The 19,980-nt window shown below is 41.5% G+C and overlaps 1 long non-coding RNA gene across 1 annotated transcript; it reads left to right on the plus strand.

Moving 5' to 3' along the window:
- The first annotated feature begins 256 nt into the window (after window positions 1–256).
- LOC126094551 (uncharacterized) lies at window positions 257–17,340 on the plus strand. The gene is made up of 3 exons (XR_007521846.1): window positions 257–351; window positions 2,639–2,738; window positions 17,239–17,340. It is a non-coding gene; the product is annotated as an uncharacterized LOC126094551 (long non-coding RNA).
- The last annotated feature ends 2,640 nt before the right edge of the window (window positions 17,341–19,980 follow it).

Here is a 19,980-nt window from a genome sequence, read left to right on the forward strand (position 1 = left end):
GGACACCGTCACTCCGTACTACGAGGTTTTGTACGTCGTGCAGTTTGTTACCATACAGGGTGGCTACTTGGTCGTCATGGGCTCTGACCTCTTCTTCATATCACTTATGGTACACGCTGCGGCCCAGCTACGGATTCTCAACATGAAACTCGAGAAGATTGTCAAGGGTGAAGACGAATTGAATGGCAAAGGCATTGAAGCATTAACATGTGTATCTGGGTACCGTATCAATGGTTTGAAAGGTATTGAAAAATGTGAAGGGGAGTCCAAGCTCACTCACTATGTAACGGATCAGACTAGCAGCTACAGTGAACTTCGCGTATGGGTGGAGCAACACAAGGATGTCATCAAGTAAGTTGCTTGAAACTCTGTGTCTAGAAGTAACCACGCCTGCGCTACATCCTCTTGCTGTCATTGAAGAAGACGCATCCTAGATTAAATTTACTGATAATTTAGGTTTAAAATGGGAACTGTGCGCGTGGGCTTCCCATCCATAGACCCTTTCCAAATCACGTTGAGTGTGTTATGTAACATGTAAATGACGTTACAACGAGCGAAAGTAAAGTCATTTCTCATACACACACCCGGCCGCGCTGGGTAGCCGTGCGGTCTCAGGCGCCTTGCCACGGTTTGCGCGGCTACCCCCGTCTGAGGTTGGGGTCCTCCATTGGGCATGGGTGTGTGTGTTATCTGTAGCGTAAGTTAGTTTAAGATAGATTGAGTAGTGTGTAAGCATAGGGACCGATGACCTCAGTAGTTTCGTCCTACAGAAATTACCACAAATTTCCAATTCATACAGACGTTAGTTAAGACAACATAGCAACAACGTAAACTTAGAATCTATCAAAGCATTAAATTCGTAATTCCCGAGCAACGGATTTATAATAATAATTACAATATTTTCGTTACTGACATTTGTTCCTGTTAGCCACCAATATGCTCCACAAACGCATTTCAAGTAATGAATCTCCGCTGACGCTGTTCCTGCATCACGTCGAGTCAAAGATAGGTTCTGCTATAACCAAAGTATTTATCAGACTTACATGTACATGAGGAGGATTTTCCTTACTGTACGTAGAGTGGAAGGAAATCAAATAATCCCTCAACAAGTTGTATCTATGAGTTGGTCAGGCTGCACACTACGGTACCCGTGAGCAACACGTATCTGAATTGGAACCCCCGACGGCACAAAGTGTTGGTTTGTCACGTACACGATGTTTCATTTACAAACAATATTTCAAATTAAGTTTGCATGTATGAAACATTAAAGAATGGTTCAAATGGCTCTGAGCACTAACGCACTTAACTTCTGAGGTCATAAGTCCCATAGAACTTACAACTACTGAAACCTAAGTAACCTAAGGACATCACACACATCTATGCCCGAGGCAGGATTCGAACCTGCGACCGTAGCGGTCGCGCGGTTCCAGACTGTAGCGCCTAGAACCGCTCGGCCACCCCGGCCGGCTGAAACATTAAAATATGTCTTTTTGGATAGTGTGGCAGTAAGAACAGTTATATGCCATACCGGTGCTTGATACGCCAATACCTTTATCAATTTTAGACCTATATTTCTGTTTATGCTGCACACGACATTATTGCAATTGCAGTCAAAAAAAGCCTCACTGTTGTGGTCACACTGCTAGAGGCTAAGCGTTATTGGAACCTATCAAAATGGTAAATGAGTGCCTGTCGGCGAATCTGAAGGGTCTGAGCTCGGCCTCAGTCGATCAAAAGGAGTTTTTTAATGTCATTTGTCGCTTCTGACAGCGATTTCCTGATGTGAAAGGTGCTACGTCGCACCATGGTTCGAAGTTCGTTGAACTGCAGTCTTCTCATATCAAGATGAGTAAAGCCATGGGTAAGAGGAATTCTAGAGGATATGACCGACAGCAGGATGTCACCAGGGCTATGTCATAGAACATTGCGGGATTCAAACGAATCTACGGATTGTGGACAAATGTACTTTTATTCACCTGAATCCACCCATCATCAACAAATATTTTGAAAATTTGTGGTAACGTCTTATGGGACCAAACTGCTGAGGTCATCGGTCCCTGAGCTTACACACTACTTAATCTAACTTAAATTAACTTACGCTAAGGACAACACAAACACCCATGCCCAAGGGAGGGCGAACCGTGGCAAGGCGCCCTCAGACCGCACGGCTAGTACCCGCTGCTACTATTCTAATAATTCGTCGCTAATTTTAACACAAAAGAACGACTGTCAGTTTCTGAGTGAATTAACGTACAGTTTTACATGTTGTTAGCAATAATAAGTATTTAGGTTAACTTTACAATCAACTGGCTTGAAAAGGTACGATGATCAGTAAGATACTTTCAGTGTGAAAATCACATCGTTCAGTGAAAGGACCTCAGCTCAGAAGCGAGACCTATGGCCGGTCACTTGCTGTTTTACATTGGGGTGTGCAATATAATATCACAGTTCTCGTCGGTAAAGTCAGTTTTATGAGAAAACGTGAATGTGAATGCTAGTCAAATGTTTTGAGTAGCACTGTAGCTCCAGCTCTTTTTGTCAGGTGAAAACCTTCAGAACGAATTCTTAAATAAACTTCCAGACCATTTTATGCATGAATTAATTGCGACTATGGCAAATAAATATGTTATCGTTTCAGACTGGTGCAGCATCTGGAGCAGCTACTCAACATGATCATCTTGTTTCAGTTCCTGGGAGGGACAATCATCATCTGCGTGACGTTGTACCAAAGCTCTGCTGTGAGTATCTGCTTGCTTTTTGCACTCGAAACATATCAAATTTTTCAAAAATCAAAGATAGATGTAACCTCCACTGAAAGATTCACGTGGTTATATTTTCTTCAAGTTGTTGCTTACCTTACTTTCTTTGGTACTGTTGTCTCGTGTGAATCAACTCACATCTTTCTGGACTGAATTTAACGTTAACTTTACTTACACGTTGTGATATATTCCGAAATTGTATCTCCATTCTGAACTATTAGATGATAGTTTGAACTGTACATTTAAGTGTCCGTTGAGTGTGGGGCTACAGCATGCTCTGGCACGTGCATGTCAGGCAAATTTCATAAGGCGCCACAAGTTCACGGGAAGTTATGACATCAATACTGCACCGATGTTCCTTTCTCGGCTCCTCTCTATTTTAGGAGTTTGTTCACCACACGTACCTTTATTCTCTCAGTTTCTATTTGGTCTTACTCATTCACCATTTGAATTTGCACTTATACAAGGGTAATCCTACAATTAAGGTCTCCTATTGTTTATAAGTACATAGACCTGTTTATTTCTACGATGGTTTACATTAGTTTACAGCGTGAACATTTAGCTATTTTTCGACATAATCACCATTTCTGTCGATGCATTTTTGTAGACACTGTGGCCGTTTTTGTGTGCCTTTGTCATACCAGCTCACCGCCATGCTGTTCAGAAAGTTATGAACCTTTTCTTTCACCTCGTCGTCGGGGCTGAATCGCTTTCCGGGCAAATGTTCTTTTAACCAAGAGAACAGGTGATAGTCACTGGGCGCCAAGCCTATAGGGTGGGTGGGTGACTATGTTCCACTGAAACAGTTGCAGGAGAGCAACGGTTTGCCGAGCGATGTGTGGGCGAGCGTTGTCATGGAGAATGTGTACGCCCTTGCTCAACATTCCTCTTCTCCTGTTCTGAATTGCCCGTTTGAGTTTTTTCAGAGTTTCACAGAAACTGTCAGCGTCAATAGTGGTCCCAGCGATTCAGCTTCGACGACTAGGTGAAAGAAGAGGTTCATAACTTTCTGAAGAGCATAGCGGCGAGCTGGTATGACATGGGCATACAAAAACTGACACAGCGTCTACAAAAATGCATCGACAGAAACGATGATTATGTCGAAAAATAACTAAATGTTCAAGCTGTAAACTGATGTAAACCATTGTAGAAATAAACAGGTCTATGTACTTATGAAAAAATAGACCTTAGTCATATATATATATATATCTACTAACTCTATTCCCAACATAGTTTGCAGACAGTATCCACATACCCTGCTGAATGTACCTACAAAAGCATGTCACTGTATGCCAGAAAGATAGGAAATGTGATCTCATAACACTGAGGTGCGTGAAAACCTGACGTGCCGTATTTGACGTTTAAATCGACTACTCATTTGCTACTTCGCAGACGCCACTTAATATACATACCTAAATACATCATTGTACGATACATATTCAAGAGATATGGCGTCATTAACACTGAGATGCGTGAAAATTGGGGCATCATTCATGGTGTTTTAACACTTTTATTCTTTACCACTAAGACACGGATACAGTCGAGTCAAATGAAGGAAATGCCCGACACCCGGCAGCGCTCTTGACGGTTTCAGCTGCGAAGCGCAAAGGGTTGTAACCGAATACAGTATCTGTCTATAAAGCTACGAAGAAGTGTTGCCATAGAGGCGTTTACAAAATCGCGTTGTAGACACGTCAAGCAGCTGGCCCCAGTGTACAGAAACTGCCCGGGGTCATGTCTCTTAATTTCGATACTGTACTCATACATTTGTACATTGTGCATACTCGTTAGTACGATTTTTCCATAATTTCAAATATATTTTCACGAATAAGAGGAAATGAAACCTTTTTAATACTTCGCTTCCATCGCTGTAAATTTTTTGTTTTAATTTCTAACAGAAAAACGACAAAATAAATATCTCTGCAATGACGTGTTCTTCAGCTAGAAGATCTATAACAAACATCGATAAATCTACGTTACTCACAAGCACAGTAGTACTCTGCACTGTGTCTTCTAGCCATCTGCCGACTTCATGCCTCGTCTGTTACGCTTGTCTCGTATTTATGCGACAGATGAAGTACTAGTTACCTGTGTCATATGCAGTGTCAACATTAACGAAACATTAACAAAACCGAGGAGCTGCAGGGGCGGATTACTGACTGGAAATTGAGGAAAAGACGTCCTGTGACATGCATTGTTGCCGCAATAGACGGCGCTGATGAATGGAAGTTCCTCTGACCATGTGCCATGTGTTCCTTGTGTGTTGCAGACTGTGTGATTGACGCCGCGTTCTAAAACAGCAGAACAGTACTGTAATCACGTCGAGAATAAGCCGAAATGTTGTTTGTGTATGGCAAAGGAGACGGAAACGGTCGAGAGGCAACACGGATGTAGCAAAGCAAGTACACTCACAGACACCAACCACACCACACAACGTTAAAGTAGTTTTCGGGCGTTTGTCTGATGTCTCCCCCCCCCCCCCCCCCCGCGGATCCTTTACGATCTCATCCCCTTCCCCCACCTCCTCCTTTTCTTTGAAAGGATACGGATCCTGTACACCTCCGGCAAACTCGATCCTCCTCACCTGCTTGTCTCACCCATCCTCTCCCACCCCCGCCCGCTATGCGCCTGTATTCCCACGTCCCACCCGGTCTCCATCTCTCCACCCTCCTTACCCTCTCCCAAGATGGTTTCCGCCAGCTCCCCCTCCATGATTATGTCCTCCTCCCCTCCATCTACCCCTCCTCTCAACTTTGATCCCCCCTGTGTCCTTTCCTTTAGGCACCCTCCCTCCCTTCTCTTTCCTTTTCCCCCATCCTTCCTCTGTCCCTCTTCACCCGGGCTTCCCCTCCCCCTTCCTCCCTCCCCCTCTCTCCCCTGCCCGTGGCATCTCTGCTCTCCCCTCTCCCTCTCCCACTCCCCTTCCTCCTCCTCCTCTCTTGGCAGGTCCCCGGACTCGCACACACTCAGTGAACATTCGCGCGCCGGAGATCATCGCCATCAGTGTGTCGTGTGTGTGCCTTCATTTGTGTTTAGTGTTCTTTCGCCATCAAGCCACCACTGTTCACGTGTGCCGTCGCCGTCATCCATGTTATGTGCGCCGTGTCAACGGGTTTTAGTGTTTTTTCTTGTCCAGCGTGAACGGCTTCATGTATCTTGTTTCTGTGTCTACAGTTTCGACCCGCCATTTTTATTGTATTATCTGTCACTACTTTATGTCATTTATTGTACCACTCGCGGCTGAAGAGCAGCGTACTATGCTGCTGACAGCCCACCTTTGTACAAGCTGTTTAAAATAACAATAAAGAAAAATAAAAAAAAAGTTTGTCTGATCATGGTACCCTTCAGACAGGGAGGCGGTGGACACCGCGTGCACCATATTTGGAGGACCGGATTCTGCAGGATACTGAGACGAACACTAGTACTAACTAAAGGCAAGTGGCCCGCCAACACCGTGTATGCCAATGTAAGATTATGCGTATCCTGCATGACAACAGCTACTATCCCTGTCATCTGCAACGAGTGCAAGAATTAACTTCAGCGGATTTCCTTCTAGGGGAAGAATTTTGTTGATGGTTTTGCCTCAGACCATCAGAATTATGGGATATCTGTCAACATCCCTTTTTACGGACGAAGCAATCATTACCAGAACTGAATCATCAGTCTGCGTAATCGTCATCTGTGGGCTACAGATATAGCGTTCTCGCTTCCCACGCCCTGGTTCCCGGGTTCGATTCCCGGCGGGGTCAGGGATTTTCTCTGCCTCGTGATGGCTGGGTGTTGTGTGATGTCCTTAGGTTAGTTAGGTTTAAGTAGTTCTAAGTACTAGGGGACTGATGACCATAGATGTTAAGTCCCATAGTGCTCAGAACCATTTGGACCATTTGGCTACAGATAATCCTCTGGGAATGGTTTAGGCGTCTCATCGGCATGTGGGCAGGGCTTCTTGTCGACCACGTTCTTGGATCGGTTACTATTCCACGATCCGTGGACGGAGGAACGTACCTGGACTTCCTGCAGAACACTATGCATGGGATGCCTGAGAATGTGCCTCTGGCAATATGACAGGTTACGTGGTTTCTGCACGATGGAGCACCACCCACCTTCCACAACACAGTTCACCGGTAATCTCAACATCTTCCCCGGACTCTGGATACGACACGGAGGCCCTATATCATGGCCTGCTAGATCACCGGACTTAAACCCCCTGGAGTTTTACCTCTGGGAGCCTCTGAAAGGCGTTTGGTATGCTGAACCAGTTCCTGATGTGCACAACCTTCAACAACGTGTTCACGACGCTTGTGACGTTATTCGGAGAAATGCCGGAACATGTGAAACAGTGCAGCAGTCCATAATGCAACGTTTAAACACGGGCATTGCATCCTATTGAAGCAACTTTCAACGTCTGTTGTGACGTCGGTGCGACGCAGCTCTGTACAGTGATCCGCGACGATTTGTTGTCCTTTGCCAGACTGGGACTGTAGATATTTTTAAAAATATCGGGAATATCACATAATCGATATTTAAAAAAGTTTCATTGCCGACCTCGATAATGTTACTTAAAATCCGTCATCATTGCAAAAAAAAATTTTTTATTATTATTCATATGACCGGTTTCGGTTCATTCAGAACCATCTTCAGATCTGATATTTCAGTTACAGGGGTAACCCGTCCAAATCCAGCAACTTTCGCATGCTACGTCACATATGTGACGTAGCATGTGAAAGTTGCTGTAACTGAAATATCAGATCTGAAGATGGTTCTGAATGAACCGAAACCGGTCATTTGAATAATAATAATAAAAAAAATTTGCAATCAAGACGGATTTTAAGTAACATTATCAAATCACTGATTGCTGTTATCCCATAAGACATTATGTCTGTTTTTGCAATTTTTTTTTATGTGACGTAGCATGTAACGTAGCATGTGCAAGTTGCTGGATTTGGACGGGTTACCCCTGTAACTGAAATATCAGATCTGAAGATGGTTCTGAATGAACCGAAACCGGTCATATGAATAATAATAAACAAAAATTTTTTGCAATCAAGACGGATTTTAAGTAACATTATAAAATCACTGATTGCTCTTATCCCATAAGACATTATGTCTGTTTTTGCAAACCGACCTCGATACACTGAAGAAATATCGGTGTATCGATAAATCGATTTGAAAGTATCGATATTCCGGCGTATAAAAATATAAGCTGCACATCGTAAATATACGGCGGTTTTAGAGCCGTATATTTAAGTATTGATTTCTTATCAGATATTCTGTACATCAACGAGGAAGCAGCCTGCTTGTCCCTCTTAGAGCAACAACTGAAAGGAAAACGATGCACCTCCACGCTTGGCGATAACCACTTTGCTAACAATGGCAACTGCATGTAAGTGGCACAATAAAAGGTGTCCGACGGGTCCCTTCGGTTTCTTCACGTATCGGACTGAGACAAATGGATGATTGGCAGGCAAACTATGACCAGAGTGCTTCATCTTACTAGACGACAATAGGTCTCACTATGGCGGGCGTTAAATGTGCGTAGGGGTTGTTATACAGCACACCTGAGTCACAGAACAGAAAATATAGAGAATAAAAACTTGCGGAAATCCATGCCTCAAAATTTAGAGCGCATGCGCAAATCCGCCATATTGAAAACGTGTAAACAGCTGTGTTTGATGTCAAATACAAACGGGTACGGAATGCTGATTTTATTAACTGTGCATTTTAACTGGTGGGCATACTTACAAGTAAACAATTGTTTGATGTACTGTAAAAATTAGATAATGAGTAGTATTAAGAGAAAACACACAGGAAATTAATGAGCGATTCCCACGAAGCAGCTGACAGCAGTATAGGAAAAAAAATAAGTTTTCCGATTTTATTACTGTAAATTGTAAAAGCTCATTAAAATGTAAAAAATACTGTATGTAAATGAAGCTCCATCCACTCCTGTGGTTAGTTTTTCGGTAGACGTTCTCCATTCCCTTTAAAAGATTAAAAATGACTTTTTACGCATTTCCGTGATTTCTTTCGTGTCTTAGTTTCTTATCACAGCTTGATGATCAAGTGTCTGTTTTCTCCGTTATGGCTCAATGTTTACTGTGATATTTAATGTTCGAGGATTTTGAAGGATTTGCAGTGAAAAATGTTGTCGCTAGCTACTATCGTTTGCTTCATTTGAGGCGCACGTTGCTATAAACTAACTGTTGCTGACACAACGTCATTTTTTTTAAAGTTGGAAGGAAAGCCGTGTCACTCACTACGGAGAAAATAGAAGTTAAAGTATTTTTCTCTGAGTGTGCGCCACGGACATGTAGCCTAAGCTCATAGTGCGACTGCACTTACGATACCCGTCATCACCGATTTCGTCCAGGTTTATGGTATATGCGGAGATTGGTCAGGAATTAAAGAGACAGAAGCAGCCAGACGTTTAAAGGAAAATTGCATGTCTTGCCGCGACTCGGGAGAGGCATGAGCCATTTACGGTATTACAACTTCCAGGCAGTGAGCGACATAGTGGGAAGAGAGTGGCACAGTGACCTAAAAGTCAACGGTTCGAGTTCGCCTCTGAAAACTATTTTATCTTTTAAATTTTTACGTTACTTACACTACAAAAAAGGTGGGAATTTAAAGAGATGGGACCTGTATAAACTGAAAGAACCAGAGGTTGTACAGAGTTTCAGGGAGAGCATAAGGGAACAATTGACAGGAATGGGGGAAAGAAATACAGTAGAAGAAGAATGGGTAACTTTGAGGGATGAAGTAGTGAAGGCAGCAGAGGATCAAGTAGGTAAAAAGACGAGGGCTAGTAGAAATCCTTGGGTAACAGAAGAAATATTGAATTTAATTGATGAAAGGAGAAAATATAAAAATGCAGTAAATGAGGCAGGCAAAAAGGAATACAAACGTCTCAAAAATGAGATCGACAGGAAGTGCAAAATGGCTAAGCAGGGATGACTAGAGGATAAATGTAAGGATGTAGAGGCTTATCTCAAGAGGGGTAAGATAGATACTGCCTACAGGAAAATTAAAGAGACCTTTGGAGAAAAGAGAACCACTTGTATGAACATCAAGAGCTCAGATGGAAACCCAGTTCTAAGCAAAGAAGGGAAAGCAGAAAGGTGGAAGGAGTATATAGAAGGTCTATACAAGGGCGATGTACCTGAGGACAATATTATGGAAATGGAAGAGGATGTAGATGAAGATGAAATGGGAGATACGATACTGCGTGAAGAGTTTGACAGAGCACTGAAAGACCTGAGTCGAAACAAGGCCCCCGGAGTAGACAACATTCCATTGGAACTACTGACGGCCTTGGGAGAGCCAGTCCTGACAAAACTCTACCATCTGGTGAGCAAGATGTATGAAACAGGCGAAATACCCTCAGACTTCAAGAAGAATATAATAATTCCAATCCCAAAGAAAGCAGGTGTTGACAGATGTGAAAATTACCGAACAATCAGTTTAATAAGCCACAGTTGCAAAATACTAACACAAATTCTTTACAGACGAATGGAAAAACTAGTAGAAGCCGACCTCGGGGAAGTTCAGTTTGGATTCCGTAGAAATACTGGAACACGTGAGGCAATACTGACCTTACGACTTATCTTAGAAAAAAGATTAAGGAAAGGTAAACCTACATTTCTAGCATTTGTAGACTTAGAGAAAGCTTTTGACAATGTTGACTGGAATACTCTCTTTCAAATTCTAAAGGTGGCAGGGGTAAAATACAGGGAGCGAAAGGTTATTTACAATTTGTACAGAAACCAGATGGCAGTTATAAGAGTCGAGGGACATGAAAGGGAAGCAGTGGTTGGGAAGGGAGTAAGACAGGGTTGTAGCCTCTCCCCGATGTTATTCAATCTGTATATTGAGCAAGCAGTAAAGGAAACAAAAGAAAAATTCGGAGTAGGTATTAAAATCCATGGAGAAGAAATAAAAATTTTGAGGTTCGCCGATGACATTGTAATTCTGTCAGACACAGCAAAGGACTTGGAAGAGCAGTTGAACGGAATGGATGGTGTCTTGAAAGGAGGATATAAGATGAACATCAACAAAAGCAAAACGAGGATAATGGAATGTGGTCGAATTAAGTCGGGTGATGTTGAGGGTATTAGATTTGGAAATGAGACACTTAAAGTAGTAAAGGAGTTTTGCTATTTGGGGAGCAAAATAACTGATGATGGTCGAAGTAGAGAGGATATAAAATGTAGACTGGCAATGGCAAGGAAAGCGTTTCTGAAGAAGAGAAATTTGTTAACATCGAGTATAGATTTAAGTGCCAGGAAGTCATTTCTGAAAGTATTTGTATGGAGTGTAGCCATGTATGGAAGTGAAACATGGACGGTAAATAGTTTGGACAAGAAGAGAATAGAAGCTTTCGAAATGTGGTGCTACAGAAGAATGCTGAAGATTAGATGGGTAGATCACATAACTAATGAGGGAGAAGAGAAGTTTGTGGCACAACTTGACCAGAAGAAGGGATAGGTTGGTAGGACATGTTCTGAGGCATCAAGGGATCACCAATTTAGTATTGGACGGCAGCGTGGAGGGTAAAAATCGTAGGGGGAGACCAAGAGATGAATATACTAAGCAGATTCAGAAGGATGTAGGTTGCAGTAGGTACTGGGAGATGAAGAAGCTTGCACAGGATAGAGTAGCATGGAGAGCTGCATCAAACCAGTCTCGGGACTGAAGACCACAACAACAACACACTGCAAAATAAACAGAAGTAATGTTCAATGTACTATATTTATTAACACATTCATTAAAAAGGCATGAAAAGGAAAGGCAACCAAAATTTTGGATTGACTATAGTATTTCAAGAAGGGACTGTAAGCTGTAAACGAGAACTTCATGTATTAGAAGCTTTCATTGCTGTACAGTTGATGGTTTACACTTGCTGGCCCTATATTTATTGAAAACAGAGTAGTACGCAGTTCGTATTAGTACATGCACGTCAAACTAGTGATCGAATATTTATTGTAGTACTTATTGTTGGAAGAAAGTGGTGATGGAGACATTTCACATCAACAGTTACACAGAGGAAAAGCTGAACACATATTTAGGACAAAGATGGACAAAATTTTCTTTACTATATTATTACGTAGTATGTTAGGATGAACTAATATGTCTGGACCTATTATAAAATATTAGTGTGGATTAAATTTTAATCAGGTCACCGGCTTCATTTAAAGTAATGCCTATGCATTACTTTCCGGTAGAAAATATGAATGAAAATTCCACCCCTAATACATACATTGAAACTCTTGCAGAGTGGTCAATAACAGCTGTTTCTGTTGTAGGTGAAGCTGATTTATTACTCCACAGTCCCAGAAAGGGAAAATTGAGGAGTAAAATAAAACTGCTGCAAGGAAAAAATGCATATTTACAAAACAAAGTAGCCACATTGTCTTCTGCAGCTAAAAGCCGTGGCAGTTGACAGATTGTAAATATGAACAGTAATTAATTTAAAAGCCCATATTAAAAGTTTTTAACTGAAGATTTATCACACCTTGTTTCGCTAACGTTTCCTCTCGTAAAATTTGTTATTTAGACAATTATCTCTGTTTCGTAAGAATATCCATTTCTAGCCGTAGTAATAAGCAGCTGTTGTTTCGGTTTCAATGTGGCGTCTAGTGCAAAGTTTGGCTTCCAGTTTTAAGGAGTCACCCTCAGGTTTCTTTTCTGTACACTCTCTGTTCTGTGCCTGAGATGTGCGTGCGTAGAGGATAACATAGCCTCTGTTCTAGACTGGCTTTGGCCACAGTTATTCTAGCTTGCGGCGGAGCTGTTTATAACTTCTCACGCCGAACTCTTTAGTGCACCAACTTCGAGACCCTTCTTGTGGGCTGTGCCTTCTCTCTGCATCGGTAGACACTCACTCAGCCGATGTAAAATAGCGTTGAAGAAACACCGACTAAACAGCTACCATGCATAGTGCGCATATTTCAAATTTTGAAGCAAGTTCGCAAAATTTCGGAAGTTTGCGATTCCAGTAAAATTTGGTTGAAAATGTTTTAAACTTCATATAATTAGGCTTTATTGCCTCCAGAACAAGTTTTAAATAGCTATGAAGTCCGTATTTACTCTACAACTAATACTGATGCACCAATTTGTTTTGCCTCAAGTTCTCCACACGATAGCAGCCAGATGATCCTAAGTCCGACTCGAATGGTTTTAACCTTCTGTACAGTCACCGACCCGCAGTTATTCGCAAAGTTACTGTATCAAAGTCTTTCAGTGGGCTTCTTAGAATGAAATGTTTGCCATACTGCCTCAAGATGTTCACGAAACAAGCCACACGGCGTTTGTACTACGACAAGAAAGTTCAAATGCAAATAACTTCCAAACAAGTCCATTTAAAAGTCCAGCCTTTCACGGTAATGTCCAAAGGTAAAGTCTCTTATAATTCCGAAAACGGAACAGATAGAACATAAGATTTCTTTCATCTTAACAAAAGTTCGACTGCAGTGGTTCCACATTGATGTGTACAATAACGTGATTCACGAGCGACTCCAAAAGATATAGACACTGTAGCACAAAACCCTACACAAAGCGTGGGAAATGCTTAATCCTATTGGCTGATGATTTAAGCACCCAACCGGAATAGCTCCAGCCGTTAGTTACTCTCGGTAGTCACCAAGTCAAGTACCAGAAACACAGAAAGCAATTTATAAAAGAACTTCTGAATTTACGAAAGCAAATATAATTCGAATACACCAAAATATGAATTATCCCGAGGAATGAATTACTAACTGATTTAGCTACAGAATTGTCTTCTGCGTGCTTTTATACAAAAACATTCGCACCAGGACATACATCACATGAGTAATGATTGCACAAGAACTCTCCCATCCACACATATTACATAGTTCTTAATAAAATAAAACCTCCGCACTATACGTATGTTCTCCATATACTCCCTCAGTCTCTCCACAACACTCGCACACAGAAACATAGTTAAATAAAAGTTTTTCCACTCAGTTACTTTTGCACATCAGAAGTGTGTTGTAATGAAGGTAAAGAGAAGTCCAGAAGAACAATTTATAAGAACAGGTATTTTTGCTCATAGTTTCAACTGATATTATGAATCAGTAATTTACAGTCCCTTGCTCAGTTTTTTTGTAACAGAAAAGTTTTTATGGTTTTTATGTAAATTTCTGTATCTTGGAAAGTACTGAAGACCCTGAAGTGCCATTTTTGCAGTACAGATGTATTATCAATACAAGCCTATATATGTAATATGAAAAGGATCGAACATATTTTAATACTATTTCTTTCGATTCACAGGGAGTGTACATGACGAATTCGTAAGCACGGTTTTAAGGTCACGGTACCAGCGGCGAGCTTCAACTTAACGTGTAATAGCTTCGAATAATTTCCTACGGTAGAAGCTGACTGTCATTTCACTTAAAGACAAACACTTACGCGACACCGAGCAGTAGTTCAAGTGCCTTACACCAGACGTAGCAATGAATATTCTCCCAAGATTACTCTAATGGAAATCTTACCTCTAGCAAAGTCTCCCCACTAATGTCAACGAAATTTTCCAATGGGTGCGTTCATACACTGATTAGCCAGCTCGGTTTATTCACTTTTTGAATATAATTATATAATAAAAAACTCTGTTTTGTACGATAACATCTTCTCTTCCCACACTAAAAGAAACATTCGTCAAGAAAATTCCTCAGTGAAAAAATTCCATCATAATGTGATGTCATGTTTAGTTTCTCAGGAAACATAACATCTGTACTTAGGTATGTCACCAATTTGTCAGGCATTTTCGCCTAGTAACACCTGTGTGTTGCGCTGCTGCGGCTACCGAAAACACGGGCTGGGAGTGCCACTATCCCACGCACTCACATAGTGGTGCTTCGAGAGCCTTCACATTCTAAATACAGCACAAAAATTTTTAATGTGACAGGTGTGGAACTCTCTTGTTCAGCATCGTTTTGATCAAATATTTGAGCAGACTATCTCTCTAATTAAATTTTTCCAAAATTCAGAGCATGTAAACCCATTAACAGTTTACATTTTTCAATTTTACTCAGCTACAGAGCTAACACGCAAATTTTTTATCACAAAATTGTTTCAAAATGTGCCTGTCGAGTTGCACATTTTCTGAATTTACATGTAATTTTATAGTACATTATCATTATAAGTAGGAAAAATTACTTTCATTTGCAGTTATCAGCTTCTAAGTTACCAAGATTTCATGCAATAAAATTCATTTGATGTTGACTTGAGACTATTCAGTATTACCTTCGACTGAGGTTGATTTAACTGCTACAATATTTGACATTAAATGTGTTGTGGTTGGCAGGAGAGCTAACACCGTGTTACTAGAGAAAGCCGAAATGCACGCGTTTTAGCTCACGCAGGCTGGCGTGAGGTCCGGAACAGGACAAGGAAATTAGAATTTAGAAAAAACGGACGTAGCTGGTGGAATACTTAACTTTAATCCATTAATGGTGAACGTCGCTCTTGACGGTACATTATTCACAGTATCAATAGTAACTGGTAATGGCGCCTTGCTAGGTCGTAGCAAATGACGTAGCTGAAGGCTATGCTAACTATCGTCTCGGCAAATGAGAGCGTATTTTGTCAGTGAACCATCGCTAGCAAATTCGGTTGTACAACTGGGGCGAGTGCTAGGAAGTCTCTCTAGACCTGCTGTGTGGCGGCGCTCGGTCTGCAATCACTGATAGTGGCGACACGCGGGTCCGACGTATACTAACGGACCGCGGCCGAATTAAAGGCTACCACCTAGCAAGTGTGGTGTCTGGCGGTGACACCACAAAATGTAACCGTCGGAGAGTGAGAGGAATGGAGCAATGACAGACAAAAATAATATACTGTCTGAGCAGGTTGTATTCTGGAAATGTACAACTAAGAGTATGAAGTCAGAGCGACTGATACAAGAATTTAATGCATGTCACTACATATAATGGTTGATGTTCCCAAACTGTTGTTTTATATATCAGATTCACATCAGTTTCATCAAACAGTAAATACCAGTAAATCGGAAAGACATCTGAGAAGAGAATTATATTCCAAGGAAGAAAAAAAGTTTAAGGTCTGCACACGAATTTGCAGTTTTGTCAGGGGTGCCAAAGGATTTGGAAGATCATTTGAACTCGATGGATAGTCGCTTGAAAGTTGTTTATAAGATGAATATCTGCAAAACTAAATCATGAGTAATGGCTGCAGTGAAATTAAATCGGAAGATGGAGAGGGAATGAAGTTAGGAAATGACTCTGTAAGAGCTACAAGTGTTTTGCTAAATGAGCAGCAAAACAACTCACGATGACAGATTCAGAGAGGACGTAGAATGCAGACTGGCGATAGGAAGAAAAGATCTTATGAAAACATGGGGAAATATTGCAACATCCAAGGTAAATTAAAGTTGTAGTTAGTCTTTTCTGAGAGTATTTGTTTGCAGTGTAGTCTCAGTACAGAAGTGACACATGGATTATAAACCATGCGGTCAATAGAAGAACAGAACCTTTTGAAATGTGGAGCTCCAGAAGAATGTAGTAGTTCGTATTGGTAAAGTGCATATCGAATAAAGAGGCACACGATAGAATCAGAGAGAACAGAAATGTGTGACACAATACGATTAAAATAAAGGGTCGATTGATGCGAAACGTCATGAGGCGTCCAAGAATTGACAGTTTGGTAATAGACGAAAGGATACGGAATAAAACTAGAGGAGACAAGGGTTTGACCACAGTAGGCAGGTTGAAAAGAAGTTGGTCAGAAATTGTTAGGATTATGGATGGAAGAATAGGTCTTCACGGGGTAAACTAGAGTGGAATGCTGCAAATAAACGAGTCCTATGACTGCAGGCCGCAACAACAACAAGGTGACGTAAAAAGAATAACTCATATACATAAATTCTGTTTTTAATGTTTTTCATTCCAAATACGTATGCGTTGTGTGTTTGTATGTTTTCCAATCTTTTCTCGCGATAAGGGATAACGTATATCTCTTCCGTAGGGGAGCGATTCTCTTCAGCTGTAAAAGCACAGTAGAGAGGAACTGGAGCAGTATCCCAATTAATAATTGGTTTTATCCTACCTAAAAGTTAGTTTAGCTTCGTCGCTAGAATTACGCAAAAGGGGAAAGATCCTCCCTATACTCTACTCATCATTGACTCCGAAGTTACTAGTTATTCCCACAGCAATTCGTGTACCGTAGTCGAAGGAGGGATCTTGCCTATAATGTTCTGCTGCATTCAGGCAAGTTTATTACATCCATGCGAAACATTCCTCAACCAGGTGGAATTGTTACATAAGGCGTATTCACGAATACGAAATTAGTTAGCTCCACATCTACATTATTTTGTTAAATATATCACAATAACAGTATGTTAACAAATTTTTTAGAGCATCAGTATTTCATTAAGTTTCCGCCAATCACTACGATACTGAGATCGTAAATCACGCGCTTAAAGGCAATGATTTTTTCTTGTTTTCAGAAAACGGGCGAAGTAACAACGATGTGCAAGTTGCAGCTTTATCTGAGTACGATGTTATCCGAAATTTTCATGTACTGCTGGTATGCGGACGGGATAGTACAGCAGGTAAGTGACATAATAAGAAGGCGGGCGCTGTATTATCATACGTTATACAAAAGGTTCACTGTCGCGATGTTAAACATAACTATCTGAAGTAGTCCTTGGAATGGTACTTCCATTGTCACACACTGAAAACCCTACCTTTTGAGCTCTAATGCCTATGTTACAATTTGTAGCTTCCCTTACGTTACACTTTTTCAACAACGGTACATTAAAGCTATAGTGCATTCCGTTGCAATCAGTCAAATTTCAACAACTTCAACGGCATTTAAATTCTGTGCAAGACGCTTTTATGACTGCATACGCGTGAAATGAGTTCGTATCAAAGATGTAAGGTTCAAATGGCTCTGAGCACTATGGGACTCAAAAGATGTAAGGAAATATGGCCCAAACAGATATATGCGATTTCTTGGTAAATCGAGAGGAATGCCAACAGTCTTAGCATTTCGTGTCGTATTATTCGCGATTGTACTAAGCATGGGAGGGAAATAGTGGTACAATTCTGTTATCATATTTATTCAACCTAATGGGCCTCAGAAGGAAGAGAGAGAGAGAGAGAGAGAGAGAGAGAGAGAGAGAGAGAGAGAGAGAGAGAGAGGGGGGGGGGTTGGAAAATCCATATAAATTACAAAGATGTATTTAGGTATGTATGTAAGTATATATGAGTGTTCTAAATCTCCTCCTGAACCATTGGAGCGATTTCAACCAAACTTGGTACACATATATCATTGACTGTCTGGAATGAACCACTGTGGGGGAAAGAACCACCCATCAAAGGGATGTTGGTGGGGGTGGAAAAGAAAGAAGCCCGCACTGCGAGAATACCCATTCTTTAGTCTACATCTACATCGATACTCCGCAAGCCACCTGACGGTGTGTGGTGGAGGGTACCATGAGTACCTCTATCGGTTCTCCCTTCTATTCCAGTCTTGTATTGTTCGTGGAAAGAAGGATTGTCGGTATGCCTCTGTGTGGGCTCTAATCTCTCTGATTTTATACTCATGGTCTCTTCGCGAGATATACGTAGGAGTGAGCAATATACTGCTTGACTCCTCAGTGAGTGTATGTTCTCGAAACTTCAACAAAAGCCGGTACCGAGCTACTGAGCGTCTCTCCTGCAGAGTCTTCCACTGGAGTTTATCTATCATCTCCGTAAAGCTTTCGCGATTACTAAATGATCCTGTAACGAAGCGCGCTGCTCTCCGTTGGATCTTCTCTCTCTCTTCTATCAACCCTATCTGGTACGGATCCCACACTGCTGAGCAGAATTCAAGCAGTGGGCGAACAAGCGTTCTGTAACCTACTTCCTTTGTTTTCGGATTGCATTTCCTTAGGATTCAAATGGCTCTGAGCACTATGGGACTTAACTTCTAAGGTCATCAGTCCCCTAGAACTTAGAACTACTTAAACCTAACTAACCTAAGGACATCACACGCATCCATGCCCGAGGCAGGACTCGAACCTGCGACCGTAGCGGCCGCGCGGTTCCAGACTGTAGCGCCTTTAACCGCTTGGCCACCATGGCCGGCCCATAGGATTCTTCCAATGAATCTCAGTCTGGCATCTGCTTTACCGACGATCAACTTTATATGATCATTCCATTTTAAATCACTCCTAATGCGTACTCCCAGATAATTTATGGAATTAACTGCTTCCAGTTGATGACCTGCTATATTGTAGCTAAATGATAAGGGATCTTTCTTTCTATGTATTCGCAGTCTTTCTTTCTATGTATTCGCAGCATATTACACTTGTCTACATTGAGATTCAGTTGCATTCCCTGCACCATGCGTCAATTCGCTGCAGATCCTCCTGCATTTCAGTACAATTTTCCATTGTTACAGCCTCTCGATGTACCACAGCATCATCCGCAAAAAGCCTCAGTGAACTTCGGATGTCATCCAGTATTTGCGAATGAGAACACTTTGAGACTTGCAACAAACGTTACACATACTTTCAAGCATTTACGAAACTTTTCTCTCTGACAATCCCGACCCTCCCCCACCCAACTACACACAAAATGATGGAAGGACAAATGTTTACGGCTTACTACATTTTCTCTGATCATGCAGTAACACTGCCACATAATGCATGACATTTTAATTTTTTACTTCGTTGCTACTAACTCTATTCGCAATACTTCGTGCAGTGAGCATCCGCATCTGCCACCGAATATACTATGAAAATGTATCATTGTACGACACACAGTTCAGGAGATACGACGTCATAAACATTTAGCTGTGTAAAAGAGAAAATGAATGGAGAAATTCGCTAGACGTACAGGTGGTATATGTGTACAAATAAGTGTGAAATATATCAAATGTGTGTGCCACGGGTCTGACATGTGTGCAGGTGGGCAATGCCAAGGGTAATAAGCTTGAAAGCTTATCCTAAACCTCTGGAAGCATTTGAATAAAATTTCATACCCCTATTAGTTACAATCTGAAAATAAATACTGTATGGGAAAGAACCACCAACCTACTACTGCCTTTAGTGTGGCAGTGTGGAGAGAGAAGGGAGGGGAGGAGATGAGCAGACATCAGATAGGAGGGAGGAGAAGATACGCACAGCCAGGAGGAAAAGGAGAAGGAGACAGGCAGCGATATGGATAGGGGATGGTCACACAGGAAGAAGAAGAGGAGG

Source organism: Schistocerca cancellata, chromosome 8 (genome assembly GCF_023864275.1).
Source record: "Schistocerca cancellata isolate TAMUIC-IGC-003103 chromosome 8, iqSchCanc2.1, whole genome shotgun sequence".
Classification (NCBI taxonomy): Eukaryota; Metazoa; Arthropoda; class Insecta; order Orthoptera; family Acrididae; genus Schistocerca; species Schistocerca cancellata.